The following is a 19801-nucleotide window of genomic DNA, read 5'->3' as shown; positions in this document are numbered from 1 at the left end:
ATTTTTCATGTAAACATCTTTTTAACTTGGTTTCTTACATTCAATCTTAAAAATATTTTACTATTTCATTTTATTATTCGAATAAGAGAAACATAACGTTGCTTTTAATTTATAATTTCCGTTTAGATTATTTTTCGTGTATATCGGTAAAGTATTGGATTTTCAAATACATGCTCAATTATTACGAAATCAATTTGATGCACGATACGGATGTCCATAATTTATCAAGCTAGAGTGCATAATCAAATGGTTAGTCGCGTTTCGCCGTAGCAACGGAAAATATCGTCGAGGAAGGGGGTTTGATGAATTTTTCTTGGCAGAAAATATTTTGAGGTTTTGGAAGCTTCGTTGGACATGCGCGGCACGAGTTCTGCAGAGGCAATCAAAGATCACCGCTCTTAATGCGGTGAACCGGCTGATTCCTTTGGAGAAATAGGAAACTCTAGTTCAAGAATCTAGGATGACGCATCGGTGCTCCTAATTATCGTATGGGTCATCGTTACAAAAACAACTGTTATCCCTCTACCACATCACCAGAAGAGTCTTTCGAATTTGTGTTCCACTCATATCTGAAAATGGAACCAAATAACCTCTCAATATATCGTAAAGCTATCTATTTCCCCAAAACCAAAAAACGTCTCTCAAATTTATCATTCCACGTTATATTTAGAAATGCGATCATGTAACCTTTCAATGTATCATAAAACTATTTCTCCCAAAGCTGCAAAAGTTTTTTGATCGTTCCACATTACATCTGAAAATGGGATCGATGGGATAACCTCTCAAGGTTCACGATTGTATCATAAAAGCGATTGTTAGAAAAAGAAGAATGAGGTTAGAGATATTCGAAAAGTGGTTGGATAAAAGTAGAATAAGGAGTTCATACATATACGGGTCAGGGACTCGGAGAACTTAATTGTGCGATCTCCGCGGTATTTTCTCGGTTGGCGTGAAAATTCCGCGAATCTGATCGCCCTAGAAGCATCAAGAGTTATTAAGAAATATCTGGGAGGTGAATCGTACGATCCTCCTTATACCGGAAGATTTTTAAGTTTTTTAATGTTTCTTCGAGTATGCGCGCTCGGCTGTTCCAACAAAAGGGTGGAAGAAGGGGTGGAAGCGAAGTATGACTGGTCATAGTACACATACATACACGCAGTGCCGGATTCAAGTTTTTAAGGCCTGGGACTATTGACCCAGCGGAGGTCTCCTTCGTAGAAAAATAGGGGACACGATCAAAGTGAAATAAATTTACGTAAATATGAAACAGGACTTATTTTGTGATAAGTTGTGTTTAAAAGATTTTTATTATGAATTTTTAAAAGATAGTTGGCTTATCTTTATTTCCAAATTTTTTTTAAGATTAGCGAATGAATTACTCATTATAGTATATGCACTATAATTTTGTGATATGTTATATTTAACAATTTTTGGTATGCGTTGTTAAGAAATAATTGCATTTTTAGATCTGTTTACCATAAATGAGCCGTAAAATAACTTGTATAATATTTGCCTCGAGTAGGAAGATGCAGGGCTATAGTCGCCCTTAATCCGCGCCTGTACGACCATACCACAAAAGTCAGGCAAATACATCCTACTTTTATGTGAACCTGCAATCATTATCCTAAAATCTTATTAAACAATTTTAACGGAAAAAGAAACATTTTATTTAGATAATAAAATTTTCTAATGAGAATGATAACAATGAAAGGAAGGGGGTGAAAGGGAGGTAGAAAAATGGAAATAGTACAAAGACAAAGAAGCAAAAAGAAGGAGATAGAAAATGGGGGTAGTATGTTAGAGGGTTGGGCGGTCGGGGCGCCAGAGTGTGCATGCGCGTAATCTCGGGACATTTCGGACAGCGTAGGTATGACAGTCGAACGGAGACCGCAGTGCCGTGCAGATCGGGCGCAGTGGCTTGCACCGAATTCGTGCGCACGAAGGACCTTCAGCCTCTCCCTGCCTCTCGCGCGCACTCTATCCGTGTCTTTTCTTCTCTTCTCTTTCTATTTTCTCTTTCTCTCTTGCTCTTTTTCTCACAACACATCGACGTGTAATACCCAGTTAGAACACACGTACGTACACAACCGTAAAATAAATATACTATTATTAAAAGTAAAAGAAAGTAACATTACACGCGCCTATGGACACCGAAAGCAAGCCAGACATACGTACACAGAAGTAGAGAGAAATTTTGACACACATTTAGCACAGAATAATTGAATACGTAATACGTATGTACAGTTGGTGACAAAAATAAGTGGTTAGGTAGTGGAAATAGGTATCAATGAAGTTTTTAGGTTAATAGGTATCAATGAAATTTTTACTAAAATGTAAATCAATAATTTCGATTAATTAATTTAGGATATATAATGAGTAAAACTTAAGAATATAACGTAACACTGGTATTAGTTCGATTAAACTTTATTGATGTCTATCTACTTCCACTATCTATCCGCTTATTTTTGTCTCCGACTGTATATAGCATACAGGGAGAGGACGAGAGAGAAAGAGGAATTGTATCTCGATAATACAGACCTTGCGGGAACGAACGGACACACGAGGCCAGCGACATACTCGCAAAACGGAAGACACGCTCGCGTGCGCGCGCACGCAAACGAGGCTCGTCCATGCGCGGACGTTGTGTGGCTCGCTGTCCGCTGATAACACGCGATACGTCTGACCCGACCAGCCTGTATGAGAAACGGCACAAAGGGAAAGACATCGACCTGTATTTCGGTGGATATCTGTAATTTGTACCGGTATCGAATATTTCAAGTGATAGCTTCGAACAAGAGACATTTATATATTTTCATTTTCTTTCTTTTACTTTCAATTTCTCTCTCTCCTCTTCTTGTCTCGTGATCAACGAAGCAGGATGGAAAGACACGCGTATCGACGATAATAGTATACGGTAAAGTCTGGATAAGTGCTCGGCACGATCTATGCCGTAAGTGCTCGGTTGTCATCCCCAGTCATAGACATAAGAAATATAGAACGCGGGTGCTATGAAGAGCGTGGTCCTTGTTAAAAGAAACAGACATATGGAGTCTCTTTTAGTGGGGCTCATTTTTTAAACATTGTGTCCGCGATCCACACTTCTTATAGTTTATGTCGCCACCATTCTTGAAGCTCTTTCAACGTTCAGCCCCAACCAATGTCTATAGCTGTGCTGGATAAAGCTGGTAGTTATAGTGGATCCTTATTTGAATGAACTGGTGGTTCTGACGAACAGGAGAAGTCATCTGAAGGCTGCAATGCATACGCTCATAAAAATCGATATATATATATATATATATATATATTTATTGATTACTGTGACGTATTGAGTTCGTCAGAATGTTGATTCGTCCAAATACGCATCCATTATAACCGTATCCTAAGTGGTTAGCATGAATCTCGAATTTCGAGCACTTATCCAGACTTTACTATATTACGAGTGCAGAAGTATTATAATATTGAGGGGGGGAGGGGGGCGGGAGAAGAAAAAGACCTGAAAGCACCCCTTTTTATAAAGATACAAAAATCACCTGTACCGTAGAGACGCGATAAACCGAGTGTGCCTAAGGTTATAGGTGTTCTCCGTGTCACAGCGGAGACGCACAACGAGGAGAAAAGAGGAGGGGTGTCCAGGGAAGGGGGTGGCGGAGGGAGAAGTGATTTTCCAACGGTCGTCGGCATAGTAGTGCATGCGCGGCGCGTCGCGACGCGGCGCCTCGCGGAGAAAGAGTAAGAAGTAGCGATTTCGTCCTCTCCTCGGTTTCTTCCCGTGCGTTTCTCCTCGTAGACGTCGGCTCTCTGTGCTACATTCTTACGCGTTCCCTCGTTCTTGCCCGTTCTCAAACCGTTCGGAACCGTCCTTTCTTTTCGTTCTCTCTTTTCCTGTCCGTCAAAACTCTCCGTATTCCCCTTAATATTCCCCCTTTTTCTTCCCCATTACGACATACATATACATACATACATGTACACGTATATATACACTTACAATTACTGTATACTCCCCTGAAACCTATCCCCCCCCCCTTTTACGCTCGTTCCCTGGTTCTTCTCTATGTGTTAGAGTGTGTCAGAGATTTTCACCGGTGTGTCGGCTGGATTACTCGGTACGCGTTTTCTCGTGCTTCGAATCAGAGGAGGAAAGCTCTCCGGGGGCTGCGCGTGTATTTTCGTGCGTCGCGCGGGGTCTCGTGTCTGGTGGGTCGCGCCGCGCGAAACCTACGAGAGGCTGCTGTTTCTTCTCGCTTCTCTGTCTGTCTCCCCCTCGAAATCTCTTCGTTTACATTTTTCTGTTCTCCCTTTCTCCGTTTTTCTTTTCTTTCTTTTTCGAACTTTTCTTTGATCCAATTTCTGCCCATCAAGAAAGAAAGAGCTGCGTGTGTAATACATGTGAGAGAGGGAGACTCGAGGACCGTCTTTCTTTTTTTTTTCTTGGTTCCTCTTGGCAGTCTTTCGTCGTCCTCGGCGTGCAGCAGCGGCGACAAGCGGCGGCAGCCAGCAACACACGGCAACGAGCGGGCGTCCGTGACACGATCCAGGGTAATCGAGCGATCCGTTTGTTCGTGGTTGCAAGTATACGAGTGCTTCGAAACGCGCGAATAAATGTGTCGGTCACGGTACAAGACGTGAAGCGGGGGAATACACGGCAAGTGAGTATATTTTTAGTAGCAAGCGCCAAGCGCTAAAGGCAGAGTGGTATAAACGGCGCGCAGTGGCCTGATGAAGCGGCGTATGTGACATCAAATTTCTCTCTCTTGCCACCTCGACGAGACACCGAGACATCTTGCAGACCATCAGCGCGCGGTGAGTATTGCCCCGAACCCTCAACCGATTGATTCGCCATTCCGCAAACAGCCGCTCCCCTGCCCCGCCTCCCTTTCGTCTATGTGTGCCCACCCAATACCATCTCCTCCGCAGGCTGGTGCCATCTCACCACCCCTCCGAATCCACCCGTACTTCGTGCTCGTGTGTCTTCTGCTGCACATAGACACACGTGTACGAACCATTGGATCGTATATTTCTACTCACGATCGTATAAAATATTTCTCCCTCGTGTCTCTTTATATTCTACATATACACTGATTCTCATATACACGCCTATTTTCTTAACCTTTATTTTTCTTTTACTTTAGCTCTTTCTCAGACACCCGTTTCTAATACATCAGTTTTATATAGTATATCCCTTAACCTTCTTTCCTAACCTCAAATTTGTAGCTGAACTTCCTCCCCTGTGCCGCAAGACATCCGTCGTCTGGACCGGATCGCATGTGCACGGGTCGCCGCACAATAGTGACATTACGAAAATTATGTAACCGTTCGTCCGTCCGTTCGCTCGATCCGTCCTTCGTTCCTTCCTCTTGGTTCCTCTTCTCCTTCTTCCTCGACCTACCTACCCCCGGTGCGCGGCTCTCTCACGCTACAACCTTCTCCCACTCCGGCGCGACCGCCCCTACGCCGCTCCTCTCGCCCCTCCCATTTTTGCACCGGTCGCGGTTGAACATTATTTCGGGAGTGTCAGCCAGCCTGCCAGAGCCCGCGTGCGATCGACAGAGACGCCCAGACTCGCCGTCCTTCTAAACGGTCTCTCTTTTCTACACCTCGTCTGTCCCGGGATCGGGCAGGCGCATTATCACGCGCAGCTTCTGCTCGCGCTGCATTCCTCTCCAGCATTGTTGGCTCCGCTTCTCTTCTTATTCTTCTTCGGCTTTCACCCTTTCATAGAGCAAGGTATACGTGAATGACGCGATAATGGCTCGTATGCTCTTATGGAATAACGTGATGGCTTGAAGTTTATCTGTCTAAATGTACGCTATTATGAACTTGCGGATGCTTCTTTGATTATTTTATGCATATACGACACCTGAAATTCTTTCGATGTATCGACATACCGTACTAATTGCATTATGCCATTAAGGAATGAACGTTGATACACTTAGATTTTGGATCCCTAGATTTGAGGGTTATTTGGATTCTGAAATTATGTACAGCGATATTTAGTCAAATTCTGTTAGGTTACGTAAGGAGAGGAAACATTGTTACACGCTGTTCTCGTTGATTCGAGCTAAACGGAATCGAAGCAGGCTCGAATTACACACTGGGAGAGCTGGTGAGGTAATCCTGTCCATGTGCACACGGTGTACGTGTATGTACGCGCGCGATCCGGTAGTTTGTCGTTTTTCGTTGTTACGACGTTTCCACCGTGCTACGCTGGAAATATTTATTTTCTCAGAACACGATCTCGAGTTACACAAACCTCGGCTCGAATGTAAGCACGAATTATTGAGACCCTGGTACACACTAATGGTACGCCTGGTACGTTTTCGAATGAGTCGTTGTATATAATATGCACGGGTTTAATAGTAGACCCGATGAATCAGAGGATTGATAACAGTTTAGCAGAGTCCGGGGCCGGTCTGATCTTGTGTACAGTAGAAAGGGTCGCGATTAGTCAGACCCGAGTAGTCGCCGTCCCTTTAACTCAGCCATTCTCGTTGAAATAATCGTGCATAAAATTCCTCAACCCCCCACTACTCGTATCAGCCCTTGGCTATCCCCACCACGTTGCCACGGGCGCACGCCTTTGCTCTCCCCGATTCGCTTTGTCCTGAAATACATCGAAGGCTCGTTTTCTCTCTCTCTCTCTCTTTCCCTCTCTAGCACACGCCAGCTTTCTGTCCTCGTTTTGTCCTGCTTTCATAGTATCGACCCAATACGGCTGACCTAGACTCACTTGCAAGGAAGTGTACTCAACCTTTGACACTTACTCGCGACGCTGACGAAACCGGCCGCGATCGATAGCCCGTCAAAACTAATTACGCACGTGGGGAAAACGGTCGTGTTCGGTGGTTGGCTCAGGGTTGGTCTTATCGCGCACCATTCTAACACCTTTTTACGGTGTTTACTACGGATTTTCGTATCGCCAGGATTACCACTTTATTACGATGGAAGATCTAGGGAATTGTGAATTAGAATTTGGAGGTCGTAATAAAAGCGAAGTTGTTTGAAGGAAAACAAAGGTTGAGTTTCTTTGAAAGCAATTTCGTGCAAATGACGTTTAGGTTCTAGGGAAACTTCCGTGAGGGGAAAAGGTGTCTTAAGACATCAGCCGGCAAATCTCTGAGAATAAATATTTTAGGTAGATGTCGCTGTTTGATATATTTTTAAGACAAATGTAAATAAAATATTTCTTATTTACTTGTTTTTTGTATTAATCAAAAATACTTTTACTGAAATCAAGATCTAGTGATTTTTGTTGAAATCTAAATTTTCTGTAATAGTATTAAGAGGACAATGTTGACCACTGTTGGTTAATCATCGTCCAAAAATTTCTTATTAGCTCATCATACCAACTTACAGATATTTTTACTAAAATCAAAATCTAGTCATTTTTGTTAAACTCGAAATCTCCGGTACAGAAAGATATAGCAATGCTGGTTTCCATTAATCATTATTTAAGGATCTATTTAACACATTAAATTTGATGTTATTTTTAACTAAAATCATGTGTACCACCAATGGTACGCTTGTTTTACATGTGCGGAAAATATTAGCTGGTTGAATAGAAAGTTTAGTATGGATCACACGATGGCTGAGCAGGTTGAGTATGTAGGTTATCATCCGCGCTTTTCGAGATTTTCGAGATGATTAAAGGCGTGGGTGGATATTTATAGGATAAATAGGGAAGAAGTTGTTTTACGGGCAGGTTGATAGTCTACTACAGTTTCGTATGTCTTTCCGATGAAAGGTTAAGTTGTAGCCATGAGTATATCGACCTATCGACCTATATTCGAGACGGAGATATATATGTGGAAAGAATTAAGTGGTTGTGTGTGTATCGAATGTGATTCTTGATAGGAAACCGAGGGGAAAATGTACAGAATGTAGTCGTCGAGGAAAGCAAAACTAACCCTAGCTTTTTTTCGTTCAAATATTTTATTCTTTATTTGTACTGCATTGAGATGAAAAGAAAGATTTTTGGGAAACTTATAGTTTCTCGTGAACGACGTTTTTTTCTGAAAGAAATCATAAAAATATTGCGTCACAATCGTGATTCACAGAGAGAATATTGGCTTGCAATTTTGGACTACTTTATTGTTCCACGAATTAATTTTTTTAGGTTAGGACGAGACGGTAAAATGTTTTTTTTTTTTTTTCTTTTTTGCAAGTAGTATAAGTTGTGCTACTTCTCCCACTCTTGGCTCCTTTCGTCCAGTGATTTTATTGCAGGCGGGCACAATTCTCTCGAGGAAACTTACTGTCGATTCTGTTGCAACTTTCCTACCCACCAGCCCTTTATGACTTACGGTAGTTCGATTTGATTCCAACGAACATGTAGGTTTCGTCGAAACAAACGTGTCTCGGAGGACGCACAAGATATCGCGATCTAGATTCAACTTTTATTATTCCATTGCAAATTCTACGCTTACATATCGAAAAGTAGGATTGTATATATGCAACCACTTTTAAGCTAAAGTAAGAGTTAAACTTTTTACATTTATCGTAACTGATATCATATATATGAGACTTAGCTTTCTTTGTTCCATTGGAAATTTACACTTACGTATCGAAAGATAGAACATTGTGTATATAACCATTTCTAATCTGCATGGAGGGTTATCTTCTTAGGTCATATTATAATTAATATCAAGAGAAGTTGTTTCGTGATAAATTACTAAATTATCAGATTGCGTTCTAAAAATTTATCGATTTTAGAGAAAAATCCAATCGCGGCAGTATAGTGATTCGAATGGAAATCGCGAATAGGTATGCGCGGCACGCATGCGCGGTATGTAACTTCGTGACCGTCACCGGTCATTCCATAACGTTTCTCCGTAGGCTATAATCGTGCAGCGTAGCGAGATAAAAGATGGTTTCGTGTTCGTGTGTCTGGCCACTAGTGCTCGATAGTAATCGCCGGAGAGACATCGGGACTGCCACGTGCCGACAATTTATCGACCCGTGATATATACGAAAATTTGACCAGGAAGTGTGCTGTTATGTGTGTAGTCCTCGTCGCGCCGCAGACGCTAGCCCGTCTCCGTCTATTCCGTGTGGCTGGTACGCATCATAGTGGATTAAAAATAACTAGACACGTGTGTGAAACTGGTCGAGCGTGCGCGGCGGCCAGAAATAAATCAGCGGCCCGTCGATTAACTTTTTCGAGGCGAAACTTTGCCGCTGGCCAATATGCATCGTTGCTAACCTCCGAGATGCTTTTTCTCTTCTCTTCCGCGAGCCTATAAACGACGACGGATATACCGTTGTTTTCCTGTTAACAGAGGACGCCGCGGTTATTTTAACGTCAGGCTAGCGGGCTCGTTTCCGTGGAAACGCTTTTTTGGAAACTGTACGTGTACGCGCGGACTGTGACTGGTTTATTAAGCCGTTCTAAAGAAACGATTTTTGGTGGCTTTCCGAAGTGTAGCGCGAGTGAGATCAGATCGAGGTTATTTCCTGGTGACTTTTCCATCGGTTGCAGCATCTCTCGAGCTATCCTTCGAAATTAAGGTATTTTTAGTTTTACAGATTTCAATTATACTAGATATATTGCTTGGTTTCCTTTTTACATACGTGTTTGGTAATCATACAATTTCATTTTTATCTTGTCACTAGGACAAGAAATCATTTGGAGAAAAAATTCATTAATTTTTAGTAATAAGAAGTACATTTTCTTATTACTGTATTAAGAGAGCGTCAAATTCTATTTCTTTTTACTTCGTAGAAACAAATATTTTTTGAGTTTGATTCAGTTATTCTTCAAAATATATACCAAAAAAGTTAGGAACAGTAAATGAATTCTACGTTATTCTCGTGTAACTTAAGCCACGTGTGTTTGCTACAGTAGCGGACACACGCGCCACTTGCCTTATATATATATATATATTATATATATTATATATATATCAGGAGATCCATGGTGACCCATGTAAGACCCACTGAGTACTTTTATCCTTTTGGCAATATAATGAAATGGAAAGATCGAAATGAATGATTTACAATTATGTATAATCATTATTATTTCTTTGTTCTTATGATTTTTTTTTATATCGTATAGAAAAGATGAAAATTAAAAATTGCATTATAATTAAACTACAAAATTCACAATACTATATAGCTCGGGGTTAGCACCGTGAAAGGATTAATAATTCTGTAAGAGAGATAGCGTAGAGCCCCTAGGGAATTTTTAGTGACGATAATCCTGTCTACCTCACCCAAATATCTCAACTTATTTCTCAGTATACATAGTTACTGAATAACCACGTATATCTCCAACTTTGTTTCTTTTCTAACCTTACTGGTTTCATTAACTTAAACTGTAAAATGGTTTTTAGTAATTTTTCGGTATTGTAGTTGGCGGGAGACGTTTATGGGGCAATCGAAACATTGTCTGTTTAATGTACAGACGCACAATACAGTCGTGTCTCGGGCTTCCAAGGCAAATGGTTCGAAAGTTTCGAGATTCCATCGGAATGAAATATCGTTCTCGCTTTGGCTGTAAGCCACTTTTGTACAGAAAGGAAGGGGTAGGGGAGAGGGAGGGAGGTGGGCGTATATATCAGCGACAGAGGAGTCTTGCTCTTATCCAAAACTTTTCTGTTCGTAAGTTTGCGCGTGGCAGCGACAGTTATCGTCGTGTACCGAGACCTTCTATTTTTCATATTTCCTCGCCTTTAAATCCCTGCCATCGTAAAAGCTTCCCCTCCACCACCGCGCGCCCCGGCAAATGGGTCAAAGACGACGTCGCGGGAATTATTTTCCGCGAAACATCCCGGGCATTCTTGCGCTCGAGATCTCTCGATTATAAGCTAGGGGAACTAGGGTAACTAGTCGTTTTTTTTTTTCAACGCATTTAGCCTGAGAACATGGAGCTGCTCGCAATTTGAACGTTCGAAAGTCTCAGTTTGAAAACATAGAAACTAGGGAAATAGGGAAAATAGAAACATTTGCAAATATGGAACTTGCGATGTCGTTTACGTTCTTGGATTCTTTTCATTTAAACTTTCGAGCTTTGGACATGCTCAATTTAAATTTTCTAATTTCTGAGAATTTGCTGGCAATTTCAATTTTCAAATTTGACTTTATAAACTTTCGAGATTCAAAGTTGAAAGCATTTTTAGCATTTCTAAATTAGAAAGTTGAATTTGAAAATATCTGAAATTTAAATCAAGTAATTCCGGAATCTTACAAAATTTTTAATTGTATAACAATAATAACGTTAGGTTTCCCATAAAATTTATCTTAAGTTTTTTATTTCGAAATTGAGATTCGTAAGTTTAAGAAATCAAGAGATACGAATGATATCTAAAATTTACAATGCTCCATCTATGATATCGAGGAAGAGATATAGAAACAGAGATGCCGTGTGTTTGAAATTCCAGCAGACAAACAGCGAAGTCGGAGTCATCCAGAATAGCAAATACGATGATTCACGGTGGCGGGAAGCGTTCGTGATCAGCGATCATTAGAGAAAAGGTCGTCGCCGAACGTGATGAAAATTTTTCGCTAACGAAGTCGTGAGTGTTTGATAACGTGACTCGTAATGTTTCGAAATAATTGAACAGAAGCTAATACGTTGCTCCAAGCCATCGGGGAATCGCGTTTCTGGATAATGCAAGGAGATAAAACATACATAGTCGTAACCAAGACAACACATACTTAAACCCAGCTTAATACCATAATACACTTTAATAATGGCTAAGGCTCCACTACTTTAGTATTTTTAGGTTATCACACCACTCTACCACTATAATCAATAACATATTTCAAGCATGATAATATTAGATGAACAAATCTTCTCTTAACATTATATGAAGCGGCACTAGCGTCACACGAGTGTTAACTTATAACTACAGTATATAATATAATATACACGTTCATTTATCCAATCACGGATTTGTAGGAAATTTAAAAATGCAGAAACGCAAAAATATATGAAATATCCAAAGTACAGTACTCATTGAGATATTCAGCGGATGAAACGAATTTCTGTTGAGACTCAGTTTGTTTAATTACGTTTATAACAATCTACAGTCAACTCGTTATGATATTCAGTTATATTCATAATAGTAAGAATTTACGTCAATATTTACGATATATTTATCTTCTACCTTTACATTTTTTAAATATTCCAAGTTGTTGAATTTTCTTCCAAACATAACCTAACCTACATGTTATTAATTTTGTTAAATTAATTATCGACTCTTAAGGCTAGCTGTTCTTCATGAAGATAATTAATTTCTAATTAATTCGAAATTGCTTTTCAAGAATCTCATGGATATTAATTTCAGCAGCAATATTTCTGATACGTTGTTTGCGTTATGTTTTCGCCCGATATAGTAGGAAAGTTACTGTTTTATCGACGCGAATGGTTCCCATCGAGAGGTCAATGAAAAACGTCGTCTGAAAATTCGGCAACGCTATTAATGGAAAAATATTGGTCAATCGATGCCAAAAGGATTGATGTACGTCGACTCGACGTCTAGTCTGTCGGTACTTTGGCACTCTTCACCGGCGCAGACGCTTAACGTGACCGTCTGCCAAGTTTCTTGATTGCCGTAAATCATCGGAATCCTGTGTTTAATGTTTAGACATCCGGTCTCTTGGAATACATTGTTCTGGTTATCGTTCGTGTACACCTTCGATTGAAAAAACCTTCTTATCCTTTTTCTTTTCATTTTCAATTATGTTCGCCTTCCAAGATTCATCTAATACGCTTTATATACAACATTTTGAAGTTTCATTAACACTGCAGTAAAATACGACTTTATTGATTACTTTGGTCAGACTTGGAAACGATTTGGCAGTGTATATAGTTATAAAAGTTACAAAATATTTATTGCGAATTTCATATAAATTTAATATACGAATCATATTGGTTAAATGTGGAAAAATCTGAAAGAGTAAATAAAAGTTTCGATATATATGTGGTAGAAAATTATTATACAGCATAAATAACCATCTTAAACGCGTGATAACTGCTACAGATAATTCTACCGGAATATTGAAATTTATTAATACAATAGATAATTGATTGTATAAATATCTTCACGTTAAATATCTTATAGCTTCCATTAAATTGGCACATGTGAAATGTGGATTCTTCGAAGTTTCAATTTGGCGATTCTCTGTCATCTAAGTTTTGCATTAAGGATGAAATTTGGTATAAATGAGCAATGAAAATATTCATGTGTCTTTGTTAGATGAATTTCAATTTGAAAAAAGAAAGATGAAAATTTCTGGAAACAAATTTAGCATTTCAGGGGGTGGGGGCTAATGATTTTTTCCGTTCCATCTAGATGATCTTTTAACGCATAAATTATTTTAAAAGGAACTATAATGGTTCCATACTAAGAATCTAGAACTGGTAATTTTTATAAATCTGGAATAATGAAACTAAATAAGCGTTGAGAAAGTGCATTGAATTATGTGGAAATTGCTCTGATTAAATGTTTTATGAACCTAACCTAATATGTACATATTACACACGAACGTTATGATGCGTACATTTCATTTTAAAAAACATTTCATACGATGTGTATGTACATTTTCAGATTGGTTTCAGATTTGCCCGACATAATTATACTCGTGCCTTGTTGCAGTGCTAATGAAATTTCAAAATGGCTCCTACATAGTCCATAACACACATAGTATATTCATAAAAGGTTCCTGAGTTCCTACATTATTCGAATACTTTCGTAATTACATGTGAACTAGTACTATTCGATCAGGAATGTCCGATATTCAGTTAGGTTCGTCGTAGGTTGACTGTGTATCCTAGATGAAAAGTTAATCGAGCTTGCACGTGAGTGGCTTGTGAAACGCGCCATAGCGGTCGCTTAAATCGCGCGAAGGCGCTTGACGAACTACTGCCACGCAATAGCTAGGTTCGTACTACTGAAACTTCCACCTTTTCCCATGTGTGTTTCAGACCAGTAGGTGTTACACTATACTATATATTATATTCTGTTATCTAGATGTGTTACTCATATTTCACGCTGTCCCTAACCTCAATAGGACTGCTACTGGGGGTTTCCTAAATAAATAACGAAAATATATAATTTCACGTTGAAGCGATAAATTCCAGCAGAGCACAAATCCATCCATAAATATTTTGAAAAAGTCTTGCTGTCCCTAACCTTAATATGATAGTTACTAGGGCCTCCTTCTAAATAAATAACGAAAATATTTGATTCTAGATTGAATCCACTTATCAGTATTTTAATAAAGTCAGTCTTTTTTTGTTTATCTTCTTTAAGCTCCTTTATTCATTATCAATCTTGGTGAACATACATACATCCTCATTATATTCACATTCTTAACATTATTAGATAACCACATGTTTTTGCAAATAAGTACCTTTTCGAATTCATGATTTCAATTATGAGGTAAAATAACATGAATATAATTTTACGTAATAATTTCAGATAATTTTAGTTTATAAAAGTTATTAACCTTCTGTATATTGTATCTAAATTATTAGATATAAAGTGGATATAATTTTATTGAAAACAAGATTGGGAGTCCATTAGGTAAATGTAGGGATCGGTGACATAATTGTTTCAGTGATATAGTGCGACCCAGTTTTACGGGGCACCGTATATATAGCCGACCTTCGTTCCCTCATTTGCTTATTGGCAAGGGTATTTTAAACGCGATGTCAATGAATGATCAATAAGCGAAATGTTAGTGATTATAATCGGCCGACGGGCAGAATTTCTAATATACTCGGAAGAAGCCGTGTAATTACCTGACTCAGATGTTTTCAAGGTTTCCTCGGTTCGTTGAAACGATTACGCCAAGATGGGAGAAGAATTCTATCAATTTCCCTTATCGTTCAATTTTATCTCGTTTCTCGATATAACCTCAAATTCAATTCAGTCAATTTTTCTGTAAAATAACATACGGACAAATCGTAACCTGTAACTAAGTTATACGTAATATATTTCGCAGTTAAAAATAAAATTAGTCATTTTCTAAAGTATACGTATATCATTGTTACATAGAGATCTATATGTTACCAATTTATAAAAGGAATTTGCTAAAATCAAAGCTAGGTAACTAGGGCTTTCTCATAAGTACTTCCACTTTAAGTATTTAATTTAAACCACGGTGTTCTAGTTTTTCAAATTTTTTAAAATCACTTTTTAAAATCTTTCTAATCTCTTTGACAATGTCCTCTAACGTTCAAATCTCTCAAATTCTGTTTAACCTTTCACATTAGTTTCTCTATAAAATTGCCATTTCTATATCTAATGTAACATAACATGTCTAACGTAACATAGCTTTGAAGTTAAATACTGATACATCAGTTTCCTTCTATCTAATTTCATCTTTAGCTACATTCGTAACCCATGGTTATTTTATTATTTTAAGGTCATTTTCTTCATAATATAATCTCCGAAAATTGTAAATTCATTGATCATATATATACATGGAGGTCGATATTTGTTGGTTTCAGTTTACATATGTTTTTTAAACTCATTAAAACATTTCTGGTTATAGAAGGCTAACCCCTTATATGAAAATGTAACTACGTAGTCACAAGGCTTGATTAAAAATCATGGGATTGCATGAGGCACAGATTCGTGGAATAACCGACTAGAACACACAATGTCGTTGAAAAATGGGTCGTGAAAGACAGCACAAAAATAATTTCAGCTATCGATCCCTATCAACTATGTGCACGCGTTAAGGACACTAGTGCAGCCCGAAGAGGCCTCGAGATGTATTGGAAATTGCACTTTAGAGCTTGTTGTTTCTCTCTCTCTCTCTCTCTCTCTCTCTCTCTCTCTCTCTCTCTCTCTCTCTCTCTTTCTCTTTATCTATCTATTTATCTATCTATCTTTTCACACGGTGCTGTGAGTAACGTAAACCCGGCGTTTCTCGAGTTCCTTTGTTCCATGGATCACTTAAAGAGAGGATGACGAAAAGTTCACCCTGTTTACCGACGGAGCATCGACTCCATTCAAACAAAAAGCTATCGTTTTAACGTTTTATCGAACACGCCTAATTGCACCTACTTTAATAGAATTTATTGTATAGCCCTAGTAATCATGATACAATGGGCAATGGAGTAATTTTACGTAAAAGTAGAATGAAAGATATGGATTATATGTTTTACTTATAATCTTGGTGCAATCCAATTGAGATTTTTATTACATTTTCAACATTATGATAAAAAAATGTTTTTCTATCATTAATTTTTTATTTCTTATCGTAAGTGGGATCAAGTGTTCTGCTAAATTGAAGGTGAAACGAAGAATATACCTGTATCAATCAGGTTCCATGTTCATATCTAATTTCATAAAATCTATATAACTTTTAGAATGCGGTTGGGAACATATTTCAATTATTCTAAGATCTCAACATTGAACGATTACACTAAGTCACTTATCTAAGCGTTCTCATAGAAACCATTTTAATTCACCTCCAGTTATTGCTTTTTTATTTATACTAATTAATATCAAATATTTTAATTAATATGTACGCTCTATATATGTTGGTGTCTGAGATGAGATTAGAGACGAAAATTATATTGAAGAGCTTTATCTGAGGTATATTTTATATATTGTCAATTATTCGAAAATGTCCGAATACTTACGCACGGTAGTGTAGATGCAAACATTAGATAATTTTAAAGATATAAACTATCGAAGACTTACATATCAGTGATACAAACATAAGGAGGACAAGAACCATCTTGTCTTCCACGTTTCTGTGGCTCCACTATCGCATCCGGATTCGTACATAACCTATTCTATGGAAGTCTAACAAAGCGAAATCAAGGACGCCGCTTATTATTACTAAGGGCTTCGATACCGATCAATACCGCATAATCCAGTAGCGTATAACGTTTATCTGCTCTCGACAGAGAGCACAAGTGGTATTCAACAACTTTTTTTGTTCCGACAAGAGCGTATTTCTGTCCTAAAATTTCGCACTTTTACGCCATTTTGAAATTGTCCACTAACCTTAGAGAGTTGAGTTGTGACGTAGTTAACTTAAGATTCTATATCACAATGACAAATAGAGGTTATGTATTGTATGTACATTTGTTTTATTACAATTTATTAATTTGAAACTTCAGATATTTTTAGTTGATTAGAAATTTTAGGTTACTAATTTGAAAGTCGAATTATCGTACTTAAAAGAAAATCAGGTATCTAGATACTTATTTTTATATTTTTTTGAAAAATATCTCAAGCCAAAATGTACAACATGAATGAACGCAAAATTTTTATTTAATATCATTCATTTATTACAAAACGTTATGAAAGCATATAAATAAGAATTGGAAACTTAAATATTAAAATTTCTTAGAATTTTCTATTACGAAAATATAAATGTCCAAAAATAGGAATCTTGAAGTAATTTTGCAATATTTTTACAAGAATATAGAAAGTTGTTAAAGAAATGATAGAAGTTAGTGTACGGGTGAGGTTAAGTCGTCGCAGTTGTGACCGATTTTTCGATACACAGCTGTGTAGAGACTCGTCGAAAAAAGAAATCCATGCGAATTCAATATTCATTACCAACGGGGTATTTTAGGATACAATATCCGATAGTCCGGAGTAATTGCAGGTCCAAGGCGTGTCAAATTATTTATTGCATTCGTGTAGTGATATGTTAGTGTCATATAGACCGGCTACGGTCGCGCATGCTTCTACACTCGCTTAGAAAATGAAGTGTAACATCGTGGCGCAGGAAGATTCACGGGACTTCTGTATTGTTTGTCTGTAGATCGATTCCCAAAGAATGTCTCTCAAGCTGAGTTAAGGCAGCCAGAGAACTGTGACTAAAAAAATAACTAGGGGAAAAAGAGAAAAGAATTTTTTTTCGTTTGTTTAATACACTGCAAATTGCATATCAGTTTCTAGTGAATATTGTACTAAACTTACAAGATGACAATAAATTATGTCCTACAGGAATATTGTAACTAGAGCAGACGCAATAAATATTACCAGGGAATTTCTGATATTCTCTAGACTCCCGAAAATCCTTTCTTGCAAATGAATTTCTGCTTCCAGGAAATTCTTGCTAAACTTTACCTACTTAATATAATATATGACGTTAACTTCTGGAAACAATTAATTACGATAGGAAATTCTTTTATTGTGTATTTAGATAACGTATAGGTTATCAGAAATTTTGTTAGATCACGATACCTCGAATAACAGCACCAATTTACGTCACATCGGCTCGATTTCTCGTTGGAGAGCGCTCTTTTCCAAGAAATCCCCTCTTATCGAATCTCTGCAATTCTATATCGATATCAGTATTATCTATCGGTTACTCTTAAAAAAGCGATTGATGTTCCAGTGTATATTTTTAAAGTAACCTTGTCTTTTAAATTACTTTTTTAACTTCAAAGTTGCTGATAATTACTTTAGAAGCATAATGTCGCAAATTCTATAGCCTATATTTCTTAATGTAAATTATTAATATTTAGGGTTATTTAATTTTATTTTGTATTTTACGTTCCTTATGCTAGCAATAAAATTAATTTAAAGATTTCAAAACGAAGTAATCTGGCCCTAAATTATTATGCTCTCTCGTGACCCAATGATATCAATCAAGAGTTAAACATTAAAATAAGATATGATTTCTTATATAATATTTTTTTCATTTGGATTATAACAGTCGTGGCCTCTGTCATGGTTCTGACGTATCAGAATAGTCTAACATATCCCTAGCATAGTTACGAAGCATAACTGATCCAGGACCTGTCCGTCGAGCCGCAGTGACATCTCACATGATCAAAAGAGAGGTTCCTGGACCGTGGCAGTCCTTCTTTATCCTTAGATCGATGCGTATTTCTGCATGATCTGAAAAAGGACAAAGAAGTGTCGCCGGGTGATTGAATAGAGGGCCCGCGTGTCGGACGCTTTTAATTTCCTGTTCATTGACGTCTGATGTGAATTAACCTTATTGGCAGTTTAACGGTTTATTTAGCTTTCTGGTTCTAATCTTAACCGGCGCATTAAATCGTGCATAATGGTGTCACGATTGTTACGTTCGTTGTAACACTTTCGCTGCGCGATGTCCGGTACACTTGACGCCTCTGAGTATTTATACACGGAATATAGCGGACAAGAGAAGGAAAGAGATAGAGAGAAGGTGGATGGGCTATATGGATGGCTTCAATAGGATGTGTTCCATCGAGTACGATATTGAATTAATATTATCCATTAGCGTGGTGACGCAGGAGATTCTTGTTAACCCTGGATTGCTTAACTGGGTTACAACAAACGTGGATACAGGACAATTAACAATTAATTGTCGTCGTCAGACGTGCTTCCATTGTTATTATTCCCATATGCCTCGTATCAAGCACTACCTTCTAATATTTGAACAAAGAGAGAACGTTCATTTTGTTAGGTTACAAAATGATCGATATTGAAATGACTGGCTTGGGAAATGATTCTTTTCCTCAATGAAGGGAAGGTTTCCTTAGTGGTGTATTGAAAATCTTAGGGATAATTCCTATTCACCGAAGTATTCTTGTTATTCACATAATTCTATCACAATAGTGTACGCATATTTCATATACGGTCATTAACAGAAGTTTTCATCCTATGAAATGGATATATTTGTTAAAATAAAATGTTATAGAATTTCGCTGCAAAGTATACTATGCTAACCCAATTAGGAGCTGTTTTATTACTTCATTGCGTCTAAATAAAAATGCCCTTTTGAAGTGAGTGACTGTAGTATATTAATATTAATCTATATGTTATAAAATCCTACTATACAATTAGTATATACTATACTGAATCCACTAAGACCTGTTTCATTATTTATAGGT

At 37.9% G+C, this 19801-nt stretch overlaps 1 protein-coding gene across 21 annotated transcripts in view; it reads left to right on the top strand.

Moving 5' to 3' along the window:
• The window catches only part of LOC126925727 (plasma membrane calcium-transporting ATPase 3), an 88971-nt gene that overhangs the window by 4106 nt on the left and 65064 nt on the right, over nucleotides 1-19801 (top strand). For 10 of the 21 annotated variants that reach the window (XR_007714093.1, XR_007714090.1, XR_007714091.1 and 7 more), the window contains exon 1: nucleotides 3651-4800. The exons of 1 other annotated variant lie outside the window; for it this stretch is intronic. The gene's annotated coding sequence lies outside the window, so the exon portion shown is untranslated. Of the gene's footprint in view, nucleotides 1-1867; nucleotides 2076-2536; nucleotides 2763-3647; nucleotides 4801-9275; nucleotides 9505-19801 lie in introns of those variants that run through there. 10 more of the 21 variants (XM_050741591.1, XM_050741590.1, XM_050741583.1 and 7 more) reach the window with 9 other exon arrangements.

Source organism: Bombus affinis, chromosome 16 (assembly GCF_024516045.1).
Source record: "Bombus affinis isolate iyBomAffi1 chromosome 16, iyBomAffi1.2, whole genome shotgun sequence".
NCBI lineage: Eukaryota > Metazoa > Arthropoda > Insecta > Hymenoptera > Apidae > Bombus > Bombus affinis.
The sequence above is the reverse complement of the archived record's forward strand: the minus strand, read 5'-3'. Positions and strand labels throughout refer to the sequence as shown.